Genomic DNA, 14846 nt, shown 5'->3' with positions numbered 1-14846 from the left:
AGGCAGGAACAGGCAGGAGCAGGAGGCGGCAGGAGGAGCAAGGGGGCGACCAGGCCTGGTGAGAGGCGCAGTGGTAGAGAGTGAGTATTAGAGTATTAGAGAGTAGTGGAGTAGTAGAGAGTGAGTAGTAGAGAGTAGTGGAGAATATTCCAAAGTTTAGCACAGCACCATTGCACAACAAGTCCAATCAAATCATATCACTTAGAGTCCTTATTGAAGCGCTGAATCTTGGTGTATATTCAAATGCTTTTATTTTCCTTAAGTTTATGTACCACAGCCAGCCGATGCGTTTCGTTCTGTACAACAGAACTTCTTCAGGGCGTTCTTATTTCCTTCAAGTTATGTCGGTATCCTGTTGTCATATAACTAGATATTTCTTACAAATGTTAGACGAGATGTAAGTACATTCTTCTTCAAAGTGACTAGGTATCAATTTTACCCACACAATTCGGGCAGACTTGAGTAATTTATAGCATCCTCAAAGTCAGTCTTTCAAAAATTCCAAAGTATTGGACGTGATAATCCAAATCCAAATGTTTCTTAAGAAAAGTCATTTTCAATCGTTCGGAATATCGGCGTTTGGGCAAATATGACCCACGGACACGGTTTATGACTTTTCTTGAGAAACATTTGGATTTGGATTATCATGTCCTATACTTTGGAATTTTTGAAAGACTGACTTTGAGGATGCTATAAATTACTCAAGTCCATGGATGCTGCTGGGAACGCCCCCAGCAACTCCCATTGCACACCCCTTTAACGCAGGACACTGCGTTAAAGGGACTGATATTTATCAGGCAGGATTACGCCACAAAAAGTGGCTTAGTCCTGCCTGATAAATATCACTCAGTCTTCTGCGCCACCGGAACGTCACAAAAGTGCATCATTCATGACATGGTCAGTGACATCACTGATGACATCTCAAATGACATCACTGATGACATCATCCATGTGACAATCAAATACACCTCATCACACACTAGTATAATCTTTCATCACTCACTGTAAAATAGAAAGTGCCATATTTGAAACCATTGACATACCAATAGAAATTTCGAAACACCCACTCAGTTATTCATAGAACTATACACACATCTGATCACTTACCTATAGATTCAGTGTTATATGCAGTGAATAATCAACAGAACACTATCAAATATACGTATACGCCTATTTCAACATTACACACCAGCACACATTGTATTCTCTTATAGACATCATTCTGACTTATGCAAACAATTGATTATACTTACATTTACTCACCTACACACTTATACAAACACCACTTCATCTATTTATATAGATAGTAACTCACACTTAGTTTGTTATAAAATCATAATTACAAGTATACAGTTATCCATATAGTGACTCATACAATCACTAAGTCTTAGGCACACTTAATTAGATATAACTGTCACATACAATGCCTTTTTTTCAATTTTAATGGAGATGTACCATTGAGAGAAATATTTCATCACCACCACACCCATAAACATATACACTCACTGAAACAACTGTTATAACATGTAGTCTTAACCTCATATACCTACTGAATGAACTATTCACACATGTTTTGGCAATCACACACCCCCCACCAAACCACATACCCATTTACCCATACAAATACTCAGTTAAGAAACCAATAACAAATATAGTCTTTAACATAGCAATTAAGACAAAGCAATAAAGACTTTCACACAGTTTAGTAACTACACATTATATATAGTGAGAAACAATCAATGACACAGTTACTAAATCTATCATCCACACATTTATATTTATATATCCACTCATGTTTCAATGCAAAGTAGTGTATTTATAATACATATTTAAATATCAAAGCAAACCACATTCACGGGATGATGTCATCAGTGATGTCATTTGAGATGTCATCAGTGATGTCATCAGTGATGTTACTGACCATGTCATGAATGATGTAATATGTGACATCATCAGCAGTGGATTGTGGGCGCGTGAGTTATAGTGAGTACAACTAACTATAACGGGGGAAGTTCAATGGTTTTGTACGAGTAAAATGTCCAGCTAACTATAATATATATATATATATTTATATATACGTGCCCGGACGTGCGCGGACCTTCGCGTGCGCAAGCTGCATGCTGATTGGCTACCAATGTCTGTCAACACTCCAAAACAGAAATTGTTCGCAGCCATCTTGTGCCTCGGTAGACTAAGGCACAAGAAAGCAGAAAAACAAATGTGTAGAACACAAAAAGGGGGCAGGGTAGAAACACCCTGACCACCTAGGCCTGCTAAGGTGGTCCCACAAGGACCCCCAAGGCCAACATTTGTTTGTATGTTTTTTAAAAAATTACCCCCCAGGGGGACCAAATCGCAGGGGCATAGTGATAAAGAAGTGTGGGGGGTGCCCAATCCACCCCACACTGCCCCGGGGACCACCGCCCTCCGGGGTAAAGCAACACAGCCCCCTGGCGCTTACTGGAGGCTCCTGGTGGGCTAGTTGGCCCCCAGGGACCCCCAGTATGCAAGGGGAATTAGTTCCCCCTCTGCAAACGCGCCAGTGGGCTGCGTTGCAGAGAGGTGTAAAAAGGGGCATAGCCTCATTACACCTCTGTGTAATGCAGCCCCCTGGTGCATACTGGAGGTTCCAGGTGGGCTAGTTGGCCCCAGGGACCCCCAGTATGCAAGGGGAATTATTTCCCCCTCTTCAAACATTCACGAGGGGCTGCCTTGCAGAGAGGTGTAAAAAAGGGTGTGGCCTCATTACACCGCTCTGCAATGCAGCCCCCTGGCGCATACTGGAGGCTCCTGGTGAGCTAGTTGGCCCCCAGGGACCCCCAGTATGCAAGGGGAATTAGTTTCCCCTCTGCAAACGCCCCAGGGGGCTGCGTTGCAGAGAAGTGTAACAAGGGGCATAGCCTCATTACACCTCTGTGCAATGCAGCCCCCTGGCGCATACTGGAGGCTCCTGGTGAGCTAGTTGGCCCCCAGGGACCCCCAGTATGCAAGGGGAATTAGTTTCCCCTCTGCAAACGCCCCAGGGGGCTGCGTTGCAGAGAAGTGTAACAAGGGGCATAGCCTCATTACACCTCTGTGCAATGCAGCCCCCTGGCGCATACTGGAGGTTCCAGGTGGGCTAGTTGGCCCCCAGGGGCCCCCAGTATGCAAGGGGAATTAGTTCCCCCTCTTCAAACATGCACGGGGGCTGCATTGCAGAGAGGTGTAAAAAAGGATGTGGCCTTATTACACCTCTCTGCAATGCAGCCCCCTGGCGCATACTGCAGGTTCAAGGTGGGCTAGTTGGCCCCCAGGGACCCCCAGTATGCAAGGGGAACTAGTTCCCCCTCTGCAAACACGCCCGGGGGCTGCATTGCAGAGAGGTGTAAAAAGGGGCGTGGCTTCATTACACCTCTCTGCAATGCAGTCCCCTGGTGCATACTGGAGATTCCTGGTGGGCTTTCAGGTCTTATATAGTTAGGAATTAGCATTAAAAAAAACTTTGAAATTCACTGAAAAAACCATAGGTTTCAGGCCTTATATAGTTAGGAATTAGCATTTAAAAAACCTTTGAAATTCACTCAAAAAACTATAAGTTTTAGGGGTGTTATAGTTAGCTGGACATTTCACTCATACAAAACCATTGAAATTGCTCCTACATAGTTAGTTGTACTAACTATATTTTGCGCACCCGCAATCCACTGCTGATGATGTCACATATTAGATCATTCATGACATGGTCAGTGACATCACTGATGACATCTCAAATAACATCACTGATGACATCATCAACATGACAATCACATACACCTTTTCATACACTATTAAAATCTTTCATCACTCTTTGAAAAATACAGAGTATCATATTGGAATCCATTGTCACAGCAATACAAGTATCTAAAAACCCACTCAGTGATTCACAGATATATACACACATCTAATCACTTACCTGTAGATTCACTCATACATGCTGTCAATGAACAATAGAACACTATCAAAAATTCTTATACACCTATATCGACATTACACACCAGCACACATCCTATTCACATATGAAGTCATCCTACTCACTTATGCAAACAATGGATCATACTTACATATTTACTTAGCTACACACTTATACAAACACAACTTAATCTATTCATTTAGATAGTAAGTCATACTTAGTGAATTATAAAATCATTATTACAAGTATACAGTTATCCATACAGTCACTCACACAATCATTGAGTCTTATGTATACTTATTGATATACAACAACTGACACATACACTGCCTTTTATTTTTCTAGTTTGTTGGACATGTACCATTGAGAAATATATTTGCTCATCAACACGCCCATAAAGAGATTCACTCACCCAAACAACTGTTAGAACATCTAGTTTTAACTTCATATATCTACTGAATCAACTATTCACACATCTTTGGACAGTCACACCCCCCCACCGAACCACACACACATTCACACTCCCATACAAATACTCAGTTAACTAATCAATAACTAATATAGACTTTCACATAGCTAGTAACCAACTGTAGAATCAGTTTACACAACAACTGACCAAGTGATACAGATATTCACACAGTTTAGTCACTATCCACTATATTTAGTGAGACACTATAAATTGGTCAAGTAAAAAGTTAATTACACTGCTACTAAATCTTTCATCCAAATATTTATTTATATATATCCACTCATTCTTCAATGCAAATTGCTATATATATAATGCATATTTAAATAACGAAGCAAACCACATTCACTGGATGATGTCATCAGTGATGTCATCAGTGATGTCATCAGTGATGTCATTTGAGATGTCATCAGTGATGTCACTGACCATGTCATGAATGATCTAATATGTGACATCATCAGCAGTGAATTGCGGGTCCGCGAAATATAGTTAGTACAACTAACTATATAGGAGCAATTTCAATGGATTTGTATGAGTGAAATGTCCAGCTAACTATAACACCCCTAAAACTTATAGTTTTTTGAGTGAATTTCAAAGGTTTTTTAAAAGCTAATTCCTAACTATATAAGGCCTGAAACCTATGGTTTTTTCAGTGACTTGTGTATATATATATATATATATATATATATATATATATATAAAAATATCTCCGTTTCCCTTCTGCAGAGCCCAGCCGGGACAAAACCAAAGGAACGGATTACAGACTCCAATTTTTGTGGATCAGCAGGTCTTTATTATCTTATAGCCAGACGCGTTTCGAATACCTCCGTATTCTTTCTCAATGTAACAAACAAATGGTCCGCTTTTAATTTTTATACATTTTTTGGCGTGATGCTTTCACCTCATCTCAGTGTTAAACATAGAAAAAATACTATATACCAATGTATGCTGGGTTTTGTAGTTTCTTAGCTCTAAAACCAAATTACCCAGTATAGTTGTATTTCATGTCACAACAACCTAACAGCATGAATGCTCAGTCATAAAAAATAGTAGATAAAACATAACGCACCGATATATTTGATTTCTTGACACAGAACATATCTTAATTTGCAGTCAAGGTCACTTAATCGTATAGCTCCATAATTTTTCATGAGTGTATCTACAGCATATAAAAATATATATATATACAAAATACTTCCCTCATATAATTTGAAAAAATATATCCATATATATAAAAATAAATATGCATTCTATATACAATATAAAAATAGAAATATATTATAAAATATTGATACCTCAATTTTATGGTTATACACAAAATACCGGAATAAATTCCCAAATAGTAAGGACCTAACTTCATCAATGTTAATCTAGACAACATGGAGAGTTGTGCAAAATAGAGCTCATGTGCAAACCTACAAATAAAGTGCATATAATGTTTTATGGCAGCATAATGGTATTTTTTCCGATTAAAGTGCAAAAATTACAGTGATATTTTCCCATTCCATCATAGTGTTGTTTCCTTTTAAAAGGGAAAAAGGAAAACTTAATATTTACAAGCTTTGTGAGATTTTTTTAAAATTTATAAGATAAAAGTAATTATACTTATAACGTGAAAGACTAAAACCAAAATCAAAAAAGTTTTTTTTAGAAAAGAGTGTGGAAACCTAACTAGGGCCGCAGTATGGTTTTCAGACTAGTTTTCAGAAACCCAAGGGTCTGAGAGAAACTTAAACGGTCACAACCTGACATCAAAGAATGTATTTAGAAAGATGTTATCTTACAGGAAATGGTGTAAATCCTCTGTATTATTCAAACCATTGGGCTGTCTACTATCTAGTTCTACAATAAATTTAGATTCCAGCTGTCTAAGGCTTTTTTCTCTATTACCACCACACGGATTCTCATTCACTGCTCCGATGACAAAATATTTTAAATCTGCCAAGTTGTTTTGGTGGACTGCCTTAAAGTGTCTTGCAACAGGATATGTACTGTCGTTATTCACGATGGCACGGAGATGTTGCAGAATTCTGACGTGTACCTGCTGCTTGGTACTACCCACATATCTGAGCCCGCAGGTACACGTCAGAATATAAACTGCATATTCCGTCTTGCAGTCATAGCATCCCTGAATTTTGAACTCCCTCGGGCTGAAAGGTGTAGTGTACTTTTTGGTAGTTATTCCAAATTTACATGCCCGGCAGGATGAACATTTAAAGAAACCCTGTTTTTCCGGTAACCAAAAACTGCTCTTCTTCTTGGTACTCAGGTCTGGGATGCTTTTGGCTATTTTATTTCTCATCGAAATGCCTCTCCGAAAGGTTATTGTGGGTTTTTGAGGCAATTCTGATGTTATGACTGCATCTGTCTGCACTATCGCCCAATTTTGATTAATTATTGAGCGAATTTGACGGTGCTGGTTATTGTAGGTTAGTATCAGTCTAGGTATCTTAGAGGTATTTTCATTTTCCTGCAAGGCATTATCTTCTGCATTAGGTAATAGTGATGCCCTAGATCTACTGTTGGCTTTGTCCAAAGCCCTTTGTAGAGTTTTTACCGTGTAACCTCTCCTACGGAATCTTTCCACAGCTTCTTGCATACATATAGTTTGTTGTTTCTCATCACTACATATGCGTTTTATTCTAAGAAGCTCACCGTAGGGAATGCTGTCAATTAGGTGTCTGGGGTGGGCACTAGAAGCATGTAATGTTGAGTTACCTGCTATAGGTTTTCTATGCAATGTTGTGTGTAATTCACCATTTTCTACATAAACCTTTGTGTCCAAGAATTCCACCTCAGTACAACTCATGTTTGAAGTAAAATTCAAATTCATTTTGTTCACATTGATATCATGTAAAAAAGCATTTGCACTTTCATTGTCCCCTCTCCACAACAAAAAGACATCGTCTATATAACGTAACCAAATTGTTATATTGTTACCATATTTTGACGACAATTCTTTCCTCAATATCTGCTCCTCCCACCAGCCAACCACTAAACAGGCATAGCTGGGGGAGAAGCAAGACCCCATTGCCACGCCCCTGCACTGTCTGTATATTTTTTTGGAAAATGCAAAGAAGTTATTGTTTAGGCACCAGTCAATACTTCTCATAATTACTTTGTTATGTTCGTAATATTCGATAGGTCTTGAAGACAAGAAATGTTTGATAGCATCCAATCCTACTTGGTGGTCTATACAAGTGTATAAGGATTCAATGTCTAATGTTAGCATTCTCATATTATCTTCCCATTTGATGTTGCTGATTTTTGTTAAAAAATCACCCGTATCCTTAACATAGGAGGGCAAATCTCTGACCAAATCTTGTAAAAAGTAATCAATGTATTGTGATAGGTGCTCACTTGCACTTTCAATCGCCGATATTATTGGGCGTCCCGGGACCGGGGTTCTCTCCTTATGAGTTTTCGGGAGAAAGTATATAGATGGCAAAACAGGTGAGTCGTTGCATAGAAAATTATATTCCTCTTTAGAGATCATACTATCTCTCTTGCATTGAGTTAGATGTTTCCGCAAAGTTTCCAAAGCCCTTAAGTATTCTTTATTGGTTGTTTCCACATAACACAGGGTATCTGATAATTGTCGATTGGCTTCTTTTATATAGTCTTGCTTAGGCCACAGTACTATATTGCCGCCTTTATCCGAAGCTTTTATGATGATCTCAGTATCGGTACCTAATTTAGTCATTAATCGATTATATTCCAGATCGTTTTGACTTGGTTTCTTGGAGTGATGACTTACTTGATAGTGTAGATTTTTTATATCCTCCGTTACCCTATCGTGAAAAATGTCGATTGCATCTTTGGGCATGATGGGTACAAAGACTGATTTTGGCTTGAATGGGCTCTTGCCCGCCCCCAGTTGAGCTATTGAGGCTGCTTGTAAGTGTTCTTGGGTAGACATGTTGCTTTCAATTGCCTCATCGATGTTCTCTTCTAGAGTTCTGGCTGCCACTATTCCTTCAACATCAGTAGCCATTAGTCTGATGTCAGAGGTCGATTGTTCCGTAGTTGATTTTTTAGCTAGTCCACTTTTGATTTTATAGAATTTAAGCAGTTTTAATTTTCTGATATAGCTGAAAATATCGATACGGGTCTGTGCAAAATTAATATTTCTTGGAGGACAATATGACAGTCCCAATTTTAAGATTTGTTCTTCCCTGTCGTCCAATGTTAAAGATGTCATATTGATGATTGTTTTATCTATTATGTTGGTTGCTGTTGATTGCGCCAATAGTTTCTTTTCCCTCTTCCTTTTGGTTTTGTTGCGCCTTTCCCTCCTTTTGGCATTTCTGGTTTTTGTGTCACCAGTGGCTGTGACTGTTGTTGCTTCCGTGGCCTCAGTGTTTTTAATCTGTCCTCGAGCCAGTAGGTATATATAGTTAGGATTTTTTCCCTATGGGATTTTTGAAAATTCTATGTCTAATAACTTTGGCGTTTGTGGACGGAATTGGCTGAAATTTTCTGGAAAATGGAACATTTTGTTTCTGAGCAGTCCCTGGAAATTTGGGGAGGTTTTGTCAAGGGGGGGCCGAGAAAAAAGGGGGGTCCCAAAACGTGTTTTCCCCATGCAATTTTCCATAGGGCGGTTGGCCTCACTTTTAGCCCGAACGGCTGAATGGATTTGCATGAAACTTGGCAAAATTGTAGGGACTGGTAGCCCGATGTGCCTTTTGTAGGTCTCAATATATGTGCTCCAGTGGATTTTGAGAAATTAACGTTTAAAAAAAGATATATATCTGTAAGCGCGCTCCAGGCAGCGCTCCGGTCCGCGGACCTTAAGCGTACCGGAACTTCGCGTAGCGAAGCTGATTGGCTCTCCGGTGTCTGTCAACATTCTAAACAGTCCGGAGCGGCCGCCATCTTGTCTCTCGGTAGGATTGAGAGACAAGAGGAGGCCAAAACAAAGGGGGAAATAACCATAAGGGGGCATAGTAGATCCTCCCTGACCCCCTAGGTTTAATGTGGAGGCTTTAAAAGGGCCCCGCGGGGCAAAAAAAATAAATATATTTTTTTTGTTTTTTTGCGTGGGTAGCGCCCGGTCCGCGAACCGGGAAGCGTTCTAGGCAGCGTACTACAATGAAAAATGAATGATAGACTTTTCAAATGCTGTATGTTAATTGATTGTTGGTTTTGTTGATTATTTTTTATTTTCTTTATTTTTTAAGCATTTTTTTTTATTGTGATTGTGTTTCATAATTTATTAAACTTTCTAACATTTCATTGTCAGAAATTTCATAATTATCATTGAATATACATTGTAGTCTCTGAGGGTATAAAATGTCCTCATTTTCAAGGAGGTTATCTACTGCTTGTACACATTGCAGTAGTTCTTTGTCTAAAGTTTCATCGAAAAATTCAATATCATTTTCATCAATGATTTCTTGGCTGCTCTCTTGCAGGACAATTTGAAATTCAACTTTCTGTTCGCCTTCCATTTTGCCTGAAATTTAGATTAAAAAAATATATATTAGTAGAGATAGGGCACTGTTGGGATTAATTTTAGATAGGCAGTTTTTATCAGTGAATTTATCTTTGGGCAGTGTATAGTATCAGAGTGGAAGTAGGAATATAAAAAAGTGTATGTGATTTAACGTAAGTAAATTCATAATTATACAAGAGAAGCCTAACTCCATCCATAACTATAACAGAGAAGTCTATCTAAATCTATAACTACTACAGAGGGATAGTATATAACTATCAGAAAAATTTTACCATATTAACTTATAGTGCACAATATACTTCAGTTTTAAAAATAAAAAAATAAAATAAAAACTTACCTTTAGAAAGAAGTTGAAGGAATTAGTGAAAATCCTATTGAAATGTACACCAAGAAGTAGTAGTCAAAATGGCTGTGTTTTCTTCTCTTCCTTTATATATATTCAGGTATATAACCAATGAAATGTCAGGTAAAAAAAGTAGAAAATGAAAGTAACATATTAATTGGTTGTCAATTCCAACACTTCAGATGTGTTTTGTGAAGTAATTTACCTCACGGTATTTAGAGAGGTCTACAGGCTAAATGGCTAAATGGAATTCCAATCAAATTTGTGAAAATGGTAGGGATTGGTATGTAGTATGAGCTAATCTATATTTGGTAAAATTGTCTCCAGTGGCTTTTCTGTGAACTACTTTCCCACCTTTTTTGATGGTGCGCTTCCCAGGGAGCGACCCGGTACGCGAACCGTTGAGCGCCCCGGTTCGAGAACCTTAAGCGTTACGGGAGTCCACCATTTTGTGTTTCGGTCGAATTAAGATACAAAATGGAGGGCAAATAATGTTCAGAATGGGTAGTAGGATTGGGCACGGTAGACTTCTCTTGACCCCCTAGGTTTTGTGAGGGTGGCTGAGGAGGCTTATATTTTTTTTTTTAATTTCGCGAGGTTAGCTCCCGGTTCGCGTACCGGGTAGCGTCCCAGGGAGCGTACTTTGTTGAAAATTAGTGAAAAAAGTTAGAGGAAAATTAACAATTGTGAGTGATCAGATGTAGGGTAGCTCTGAGAAGAGCTTTTGGGTTTATGGTACATTTAGGTACTTATAAGTAGGTACCAATGCACATTCTTAAATTCAGAGTGAAAATTCTGTTGCCCTCATCTGAGAAGTGAACTCCATCTCCTCTGTAGATATCTTGCATGTAGTAACGCAAGTTATTGTTGTACAGGGAGCCCATTCCATGGTCTCTCATGTAAGCTGAAACATATTTGTTTACATGCTTCCTCGACATCTCAATTTGTGGACAAAATTGGTTTGACCACCTCCATTTCTGTCTTTGGCATATATTTGAATATACCAAGGCAGTCTGAGGAAAAAGTGCCATTAATTGCTCAAAGGTGTCCTTTAAAAGCATTTCCAGACCTACACCAGTCAAAGTGCCCAAGTCATTACCTCCACAGTGCACAATTAACAGGTCAGGTTTGGGCAAATGCATAAAGGTTTTCACCAATGGTATCAATTGGTGACATTTTAAACCTCTGTGGCCAAACCACTTAATTTCCACATCTTGTAAATTGAGGTTAGGTAAATTCCTGTTTTCAGCGTACCTTTGAGCCCAGTGAATATAACTATGTCCAACAATCCAGACAGAAAACATGGTGAGAGAAGGTTCTCCTGCAGTCAGATGAAGTGTGGCAATGAAATGGCAGTTGAAAAAATGAGAGTTTAAAATGAAAAAAACTGTGGAGTTTCTGTGTTCATGAAGCAGTAACAGTGATTGGTGGATTTTGATTGCTGAAAACAGAAAGTTAGGGTGCACGGATGAGTTATTTGAAAGATGTATTTTGAATGGTCAATAAAAAATCATTAAATGAAAGAATGCACTGGATATGCAGGTGCACTGAGAGTTCAGAGTTCAATTGCAACATTGTTGTGTGAACTTGCAAACACCAGAAGTCTTCCAAGAGGTGGTTGCCATGCAGAAAAGGCAGAAAGGGCAGAGGGGGGAAGGGTTTTCATTTGAAAAAAAGTGAGGGAAGAGTTTTGATTGGGTGACATGAGAGATATGTGTGAAGAATTACAGCATTTCTGTGCTTTTGATAGCTGCAGACTCTGGAGTGCATACCTTTTGCTCTGCTGAAGACAAATTGGTGTGTTTCTGAGACTGTTTTCAAACTCAAAGTATTTGCTAAGGTGAGAAAATATTTCTTTAATTTAGATAGAGAATAGTGTGCTTTAAGGAGAAAATTATGAATTATGTGGCGCAAATTGCTTGTAAATATGCTCCCACCTGTGCATGGAAAATTTAGATTTTGAATGTTTGTGTTACATAGCCATGTTAAAAGTGATACAAACATGCTGCAAAGGCAATTAAAAAACGCTTTTATGTGTCTTAAGGACATTTTAAGTAATTTTCCCATGTGTAGTGTTTTGAAATTATGATTTGAAAATCGTTTTTGGGGAAAAGGAATTGTTTTTAAATTTATGACAAGGACATAATGGTGTATGCTTCTTTATAAGGCAATTGACTGTCCCTGATGTTATTTTTCCCATTTTAATGTAAGACCTTTCTCTGTGGCGCAAATTGCTTGTAAATATGCTCCCACCTGTGCATGGCAAATTTAGATTTTAAATGTTTGTGTTACATAGCCATGTTAAAAGTGACCCAACCATGCTGGAAAGGCAATAAAAAAACACTTTCATCTGTCTTAAGGACATTTTAAGTAATTTCCCTGTGGGCAGTGTTTTCAAATTATGAATTGAAAATCGTTTTTGAGGTAAAGGAATGTTGTTAAAATTTATGTGCGCCATATGCCCCCAAATTTCTTTTTCAGGGGTGCAGCAGGGTGTTATTGAGACACCCCTGCACCTTTGGAAAAATTCCTAATTTGCGATGAGCTAATTGCTAATCGCAAATTGCACCTTCTGTCATATGGGCATCCTGGCGCATGGAAATGAATGGGTAATTTGCAATTAGCAATTTGCTCATCGCAAATTTGGAATGGTAAAGAATCGCTATTTATTCCTTAAAATTCGCTATTTTGGAAATGCAAAATAGTTATATGATACATATGGCGGTTGATGTCTAACAAGATAAGAAGCTTAGGGATACATTTATGATGACTGGCGCAATGAAGTGGACATCACTTACTTCATTGGTAGAGCTTTACATGTATTATGTCCTCTGTATTCTTCATCAAGCGTAACTTTAATCTGCAATCCTGAGTAGGCCTCACCTTAAACAAACCTCTGGATAGGCCACATCTTATCGTCATCCTGAATTAATCATTTAAAATGCTAGGGACAGATTTATGATAGGTGTATGCCTCTTTTGCGCCACTTACAAAACACTGTCCATGGGGAAATGACTTAAAATGTCCTTAAGACACATGAATGTGTTTTTTTAAAGCGTTTGCAATTTTTTTGGGTCACTTTTAACATGGCTATGTGACTCAAACAGTCAAAATCTAAATTCACCATGCACAGGTGGGAGCATATTTACAAGGAATGTGCTCCATGGGGATGGTCTTATAATGTAATATGGGAAAAATGACATCAGAGACACTGAAATGCCTTATAGAGAAGCATACACCATTATGTCCTTGTCATAAATTTGCAAACCATTACTTTTCCCCAAAAACGATTTTCAAATCATAATTTGAAAACACTGCACATGTGGAAATGACTTAAAATGTCCTTAATTCAAAATTTGCTATTCCTTATTTTGCGATTGCACTGAAGGATTTGCAAATTTTGCGATTCCTTAAATGCAATGTATCAAACAAAAAATATGTAAAAAATGACATTAAGGATTTGGAAACTACCACCAACTTCTAGTTTGTGGTAATTTGCGAATTCTTTTCAAAAAGCATTATTTTCCAAAAAACAAAAGGTGCCATATGACGCCAATACATGTCCTTAGGGCATGTATGTGTGCCATATGCCCCCAATTTTCTTTTTCAGGGGTGCAGCAGGGTGTTCTTGTGATACCCCTGCACCCTTGAAAAAATTCCTATTTTGTGATGAGGTAATTGCTAATCGCAAATTGCAACCTTCATTCCTATGAGCCTCCTAGCCCATGGAAACGAATGGGTAATTTGCAATTAGCAATTTGCTCATTGCAAATTAGGAATGGTAAAGAATTGCTATTTATTCCTTAAAATTCGCTATTTAGGAAATGCAAAATAGTTTGATGGTACATATGGTGGCTCATCTGTAACAAGATAAGAAGCTTAGGGATACATTTATGATGACTGGCAAAATAAAGTGCAAATCACTTACTTCATTGGTAGGCCTTTACATGTATTATCTCTTCTGTATTCTTCATCAAGCGTAACTTTAATCTGCAATCCTGAGTAGGCCTCACCTTAAACAAACCTCTGGATAGGCCACACCTTATCGTCATCCTGGATTAATCATTTAAAATGCTAGGGACAGATTTATGATAGGTGTATGCCTCTTTTGCGCCACTGTGCGTCACTTTTATGATGCAGCGGCGGTGCAAAAGATTTGCTATGAGGCGACAAAATTACAAATTGATGCATTTAGGCAGATATGTCATGGTGTAAAAAAAACGTACCACATGAAACCGATGCAGCAGTGATGCAAAAGATGCACCATGTTGCAAGACAGGCCTCACTTGGGGCCATATGTATCAAGCTAATTAGCATTCGCAAAGATCAAAATTCTGCGAATTTCGGCCTTTGCGAATGCTAATTAGACAAATGGTATGTATCAAACAAGTTTGATGCAAAATAAGGAATAGCAAAATTTGCTATTCCTTATTTTGCGATTGCACTGAAGGATTTGCAAATTTTGCGATTACTTAAATGCAATGTATCAAACAAAAAATATGTAAAAAAATGACATTAAGGATTTGGAAACTACCACCAACTTCTAGTTGGTGGTAATTTGTGAATTCTTTTCAAAAAGCTTTTTTTCCAAAAAACAAAAGGTGCCATATGACGCCCATACATGCCCTTAGGGCATGTATGTGCGCCATATGCC

This window comes from Lissotriton helveticus, chromosome 10, assembly GCF_964261635.1.
Source record: "Lissotriton helveticus chromosome 10, aLisHel1.1, whole genome shotgun sequence".
Lineage (NCBI taxonomy): Eukaryota > Metazoa > Chordata > Amphibia > Caudata > Salamandridae > Lissotriton > Lissotriton helveticus.
The sequence above is the reverse complement of the archived record's forward strand: the minus strand, read 5'-3'. Positions refer to the sequence as shown.